The sequence below is a fragment of the Pinus tabuliformis genome, chromosome X (assembly GCF_031772625.1).
Source record: "Pinus tabuliformis cultivar Carrire ecotype Pingquan chromosome X, CPIR1, whole genome shotgun sequence".
Taxonomy (NCBI): domain Eukaryota; kingdom Viridiplantae; phylum Streptophyta; class Pinopsida; order Pinales; family Pinaceae; genus Pinus; species Pinus tabuliformis.
The window spans coordinates 1,299,746,710-1,299,753,964 of NC_142308.1; positions in this window are offsets into that span (position 1 = coordinate 1,299,746,710).

A 7,255-nucleotide genomic window follows, 5' to 3' on the forward strand; every position below is an offset into this window, starting at 1 on the left:
GCTTCTACCTGCGTTGCAATGCAACTAGCCAGTGTAACCTCTGCATTTCAACGCAGGCAACTAGTGGAGCTTCTGAATTGATCCTGAATTGACTTGTTTTTTGAGCAGTTTCTGGCGGAGAACTTATGTGAATTGCTGTGGTTTGTTAGCCTTGTTCCTCTAGGGGTAGGAACAACATGTTTAGGGTCTTTGGATCCCTTGGATTATGGAAATTTCATGCTTAGGCACAAAAATGTCTATAACAGCTCCTCCTCCTCTGGATCTTCGGGTTCATTTTTCTGGATCTTGGTAGTAGCAACAGTGGCGTTGGGATCCGCATCAATGATCTGCTTCCCTTTGTCACTCCCCTTTTCGGGTTCTGACTCAGAGTCGAAACATGCATATGATTATGAAAACTTTAGCTCAGCCACTAGTGACTGCTTGGCCCGACACTCACTTGTGTTGTGAGTGGAGCTCTTATGGAACTCACACCATTTTCCCGTGTCCTTTTTCGGCTTTGCGGCACTGTTCTTTGCTTGTAGCTTTGGCAGGTTGTCTTGGGCTACACCGCCTCGGCTTTGTCCTTTGTTCTTTGGTTTAGGGGCACCTTTTCCTTGCTTTGGGTTCGCAGATCCAAAGTCTCGCTTCTTTTGTTTAAACTTCTGCTTGATCTTGACAGCATATTGGTATGCTATGCCGAGCGATGAGATGTTCACGAATTCCATTTCTTCCTGGATGAACTTGTGCAGGAAGCTGCGATATTTGAGTATAAAATGCTGCTCCGAATCCTTGATACCCAACTTCATGCGAAGGGTATGGAAAATATTGGTGAACTCCGGCACATCTTGATCCCTTCCCTGCCGCAGCATGGTCCACTTTATGTATTCGTCCTCATAGCTTCCAACAGGGTAGTATTTCTCCTTAATGGCATCCCAAAATGAATTCTAGGTGGGTGTGGCTGAAAATAGTGAGCCTGTAGTTTCATCCTTCTACTAGCAGTAGGTTTCCCACCAGTCCTTGACGTGGGGGGCTGCTTTGAGAAGAGCAAAAACAATCTTTTCCCGACTCGAAAATTCATGAACAGAAAAATAACCCTCTAGCATATTTAACCATTTATCTATGGAATCTGCGTCTATCTGACCCTCGAATATGGGGATTTCAAAATTAACTTTGACCTTAAAGGGCGTAGGGTTTCCAGAGTAGCTGCTAGAAGCCGATGTGTCACTTTTGGGTAGCCGCTGAAGGATTTGGGCAAAGTTGTCCATCATCGCGTTCCGTTGTCACTCGAGGGCTTCTTCGAGCAATATTTTGATAGGATCTCCTGCTCCCTCATCTTTCTTCTCATCCACCATGGGAGGCTGTTGGGATTTGCGAGGATGGTCTTGCAAAGGTTCGACCAGCTCAAGCCCTAACTCCTTATATCCCGACCTCATTGGGGAAATGCAAAGAAAAACAGAGAAAAAATAGACCCCTCTGATACCACTGATCCAGACTTAAACAGGAACGCAACAAATTACAGAGATAACCATATACAAAAAGATGCATTGGAAATAATAATTCATTTCATTAATGGAAAATACTGAAATATGCTTACAACCAGAAATGGAAATAAACCAGCTAAGGCGATGGTAGCTTATCTTTGAGAAGAGATTTGTGGCTACATGGCTCTGAACTGTGTTACAATGAGGCTCGAAGGCCTATTGATTGTTGAGAAACAATGGAAAACCCTTCACATTCGAAAACCTAACCCTGGAAGATGAAACGCCAAATTGTGGGCCCTGTTTTTGGGTAAGTTGGTACATCAACTTCCCGAGGTCGCGAATTGGTCGTATTATCTTTATTTGATGTGCATGATAGCTCGTTGGAAAGATCTCTCTGAGGACTACGATGGAAAAGAAGATTTTTAGACAAAAAAATCATTGGCGGTAGATTTCCCAAAAAACATCGTTGAGGGCCTCAAAACGGGTCCGGAAGTTTAGGACCCGAAAAACTGCTAAAAATAGTAACTATGCTATAATTTAGGACTGAAAAAACTGAAAGAAGCACTAGAGGGGATCCAAGTGGAATTGGCAGGTGGCCAGCAATATTGACTTGGATCACTTTGACACTCCATTCTTTTGAAATTCGTTATCACACTCTTCATCACTGCTGCTCTCATAGTCCTTAGAATTAGGACTAAGTGGACACCATGACACTCCATTCTTTTGAAATTCGCCATCATGCTCTTCAAAACTACTGCTCTCATAGTCCTCAGAATTAGGACTAAGTGGACACCGTGCCACTCCATTCTTTTGAACTTCACCATCATGCTCTTCAAAACTGCTACTCTGATAGTCCTCAGAATTAGGACTAAGTGGACATCGTGACACTCCATTCTTTTGAACTTCACCATCATGCTCTTCATCACCGTTGCTTTCATAGTCCTTAGAATTAGGATTAAGTGGATTTTGTGACTCTTTATTTATTTTAAATTTTCCATCCCCTTTTTCATCAGTGCTGCTCTCATAGTCTTTAGAATCAGGACTAAGTAGAAGAATTGACTTTCTATTCATAGTGGAAGAATTCCCGCTATATTCATCAATATGAATAGAGTTGTTACGAAATGAAGATGTTGATGGTGTATAAATCGAAACTTCACTATCAGAACAGTCCATCCCTTTCAAATAGAAGATGTTGAATGATACAAATGGAGTCTCCTAAGGATATTATATAGCTTAAAGAATGAAATTTTCCCTCCAAAATTATTCCCTCCAAAAAGTTTCGCTAAAATATTTCCCTCCAAAAATTTTCGTGAAAATATTTCCCTCCAAAAATTTTCACGAAAATATTTCCCTCCAAAAAGTTTGTTAGATTTATTTACCTTCATTATTTTATTCTACAATTTATTGAAAAATGTAGACTAAATTTTTTTATGAAATAAATCACTAAAATTAAAATTGTAAACTACAACTTCTACATTAATTATTCTAATAGTTAAAGTATATAATATTTACTAAAGAAAAAAATTAATCCCACATTCAACCCATTGTAAAACAATTCTACAATATTTGCTTTATAATATTTTAAAACAAATTATCCCACATTAACCGTAGGGAAAAACATCTCCGTAATTTCACTTATATAGTAAATTTCATTATCACTATTACTCAAGTCACATCCAGGATTTCTGAAGTTCGTTGGAAGACTCGTGAATTTGTGGAGCAGCTATATTGCTATCAACAACATATTCAATGAAGAATTCTTGCAATTGAAAGGTAAGTTAAATTTTTTTCCTTCAAAATTTTCATATTAAATTAATTTAATGAAGAATTATTATTATTATTATTATTTTAAATTAATAATTTTTCTGAGCCAAAATAAAAGTTACGTCCATCGTGAGCATGGTGGGCCCGATCAAACTCAATCGCCCAATAGCCGTGGGTGGGCCGCCGTGGTGTCCAGCAGTGGGCGGGGAGGTTGGGCAGGGTGTGAGGGCGTGGGGTGGGGGTGGGGTGTGAGGGCGTGGGGTGGGGGTGGGGTGTGAGGGCTGCGATGCCCACCCTGGCGGCTCGCCTGCCTATCGCGGGGGTTGGGTGATTCTTAGAATCGCCCAACCCCCGTGGCAGGTGGGCGAGAATCCAAGGTGGATGCCGCAACCCGACTCGCCCCCTATCACCAACCCCCCACTCTCGACACTCTGACCTCCTTCAACCACACCCGTGCCCCTGCCTCCTTACCCCCCCTGCATATCCCCACATGACTCGTCAACACTCCCATCCTTACCCGCACCTACCCCCTCACCTGCACGCCCTCCCCATCATCCACCACCTCACCTCACACACCCTCCCCAGCCCCTCACACTCCTCCCTCTACCCCCCATCCCCCTCCCCCACTGTAACCCCCCCCCACCCCTCACCTATCCCCCTCCAACCCCCTCACCCTCCTCAGCTCTCTCCCCCTCCCCCCACGCTCCACTCCCTACCCTCTCACCCCTCCCCCATGCCCCAGCCCCTCACACTCCCCCTTCCCCCCTCGCCCCGTTCCCCAACCCCCCCCTCTCCTCTTCCTCCCTCAAACCCCCCCTTCCCCCGCCACCTCTCGCGCCACCCATGCCCCATCCCCCTACCCCACACACCCCCACCTCACCTCTCTCCCTCCCCCTTGCCCACCCGCCCCTCACCTCTCTCCCTACCCCCCTCAACTCTCGCCCCACCCCCATGTCCCACCCTGCCCCCCTCACCTCCCGCCCCCTGCACCCCATGCCCACCCCCCCCACCTCTCATCCCCCCCTCCGCCATGCCCACCCCACCCCCAACACCCCCCTACCCCTCACCTCTCACCCCCCCTTCATGCCCCACCCCCCCCACCCCGCCCCACCCCCTCACCTCTCGGCCCTCCCCCATGCCCCCCCAACCCCCCTCACCTCTCTCCCCCTCCCTGCCACCGTGCCACACCCCCCCCCCCCACCTCTCTCCCCCTCCCTGCCACCATGCCACACCCCCCCCCCACCTCTCTCCCCCTCCCCGCCACCGTGCCACACCCCACCCCCCCACCTCTCTCCCTCTCCCCCCGCCGCCGCCCCCCCCCCCCCCCCGCCCCTCCCCCACCCCCTCTCCTCCCTCTGCTCCCCCCCTCCTACAGCCTCCCCCGTCGCCCTCTCGCCCTCCCCTCCCCTTATCCTCCCTCCTCTCTGCCGCCCCTCCGCTCCCACGACCTCCTCCACCCTCCATGGTTGCCCGCCCCGCCACCTGACCGGCAGCCGAGCGATTCCAGGAATCGCCCGGTTGCTGGTCGGGCGTGGGCTGGGGGGGGATGGGGGCGCCGGGGTGGCGCAGCCGAGCAAGGTGCCACCCCTGCGCCCCCCCCCCCCCCCCCCCCTTGACCGGAGGTCGGGCGATTCTCGGCCACGCCACCCCAGCAGCCCGCCCCCCTGCCCAGCCGGCGGGCTGCCGGGGTGGCATCGGCCATTGCCGCGCCACTCCAGCGGCCCGCCCCCCCGCCCGACTAGTGGTCGGGCGATTCCGGGAGTCGCCCGGGCACCTGTCGAGCGGGGGAGCAGGCCACCGGTGAGGGCGGAGGAGGCCATGGGAGGGGAGGGGAGCGGAGGGGGGGGGGGGGGAGGGGGGAGGGAGGGGAGCAGAGGGAGGAGAGGGGGTGGGGCATGGGGGGCGATAGGTGGGAGGGGAAGAGAGGTGAGGGGGGGAGGTGGGAGGGCATGGGGTGGGGGGGGTGGGGCTTGGGGGGGTAGGGGGGTGGTGTGTGGGGAAGGGGATGTGGGGGGAGGGAGGGAGGAGTAGGGGTAAGGGTAAGTGGGGGGTGGGTGGGAAGAGCATGGGGGGTTGGTAAGTGGGAGAGGGAGAGAGGTGGGGAGGCATGGGGGGTAGGGGGGTCAAGAGGTGAAGGAGAGGTGAGGCGAGGTGGAGGGGCGTCGAGTGGGGGAGAGGTGAGGGGGGGTGGGGCATGGGGGTGTGTGAGGTGGGGGGGAGAGAGGTGAGTGGGGGCATGGGGGAGGGTGGGTAGGATGGGGAGAGAGGTGGTGGGGGTGGTGGGGGGCCATGGAGGGGGGAGGGGCGGGGGGTGGGGTGGGGGAGAGGTGAGGGGGGTGGGGCATGGGGGTGCATGGGGTGGGGGGGCGAGAGGTGAGGGGGGTGGGGCATGGGGGGTTAGGGGGGATGCGTGGGAAAGGGGAAGGGGAGGGAGGGAGGTGTAGAGGTAAGGGTAAGGGGGGGGTAAGGCGTAGGTTGATGGGGTGAGAGCACGGGGAGGTGGGGGGCGGGTGCGTGGGGCAGGAGGTGGGGAAGGGGAGGGAGGGAAAGGAAAGGGGAAGGGGAGGCGTAGGTTGATGGGAAGGGGTAGGGGGGTGAGGGGGATGGGGGGGGTGCATGGGGAAGGGGAAGGGGAAGGGGAGGGAGGGAGCGAGGGGGGAGGGTGTAGGGCGTAGGTTGATGGTAAGGGGTAGGGGGGTGACAGGTAAGGGTGAAGGGGGGGGGGGAAGGAAGGGGGGGTGAGGGTGGGAGTAGAGGAAGGGAAATGGTGGGGGGGCAGAGGAAGGTAGGGAAAGGGGGGGTGGGAAGGGTCGTGGGAGGTGGGGAAAATGGGAGGGAGGTAGGGGGACGGAAAGGGTTGTGGAGGGAAGGGGGCAGAGAGGGAGGTTAGGGTGGGGGGTGAGGCGTTAAGGGGGGAGTGGAGAAGGGAGGTAGGGAAAGGGGGGGTGCGAAGGGTCGTGGAGGGGGTGAAAGGGGCAGGGGAAAGGGGGATAGAAAGGGGGGGGGGGGGGGGTTAAGGGGGAGGAGAGCGTGGATGTGGGTGGAGCAGGGCTCAAGGGGGTGGGTGAGGGGAGTGCACGTTTGGGGGGAGGTGGGGGCACGTGGGTGGAGAGAGTGGTGGGGAGGACGTGTGGGTGTGGGTGGCGAGAGGGATGGGGGATAGGCGGGTTGCTATGAGGGAAGACGGTCGGCGTGGGCGTGTGGGGGTGGAAGGGGGCCGGGTGCGGCGTCCCCGCACGTTCGCCCCCGCCCACACCCACGCACCCCTATCGCCCACACCCACCCAGCCCGCCCACCCTCACCCGCCCGGCTATCCACCCAGCCCCGCTGTCCCTCACCCGACCTCCTGCCCACCCATCGACCCACCCGCCCACCCGTTAGGGGTGGCTGGGCGATTCTGATTATACAAATAAAAAATTTATGATATATTTTCGTTGTTAATTTAAGTTAATATGTTTTTTTATTTACTAATTTTTGTGTTTCTATTTTTCAGGAAAATGACATCAAAGAAAATTTTTGTGAATTCTTCTGGACCAAAGACTCTTAAAGTTGCATCTTCAAAAAACATTGGTGAACGAACTCCACCCGAGCTCATGGCTACAAATCTTTCAAGTGCCTCAAGTGATAAGAATATAATTTTAGACTGGAAGAATTCAAAAGAGGTGAAATTTCCATCAAGAGTCTGGTATGTGAAAGAAAGAGAAAGCACAAATGTGAATATATATCTATATATTGATATACCGAATGGTAATGGAAATTTTGAGGTGATGGGAAGAGTCATAGATATGTGTTCGATACCGAACACTGAAGTTGTTTACGTACTTACAAAAGCTCCCAGGTCAAATGAAAGGATTAAATACCGACTATCATATTCATTATATGACACGAGAGAGGTATCTACAAAGTTGTGTAAACAAATCGTAAATGAGATGACACAAAACATCGTAAGTATTGTTATTTATATTTGTATTTTGCGTTCTTGAAAGTGTCTCGCTATATTTTTTTAACTTTGTTTTTATTGACATATGATA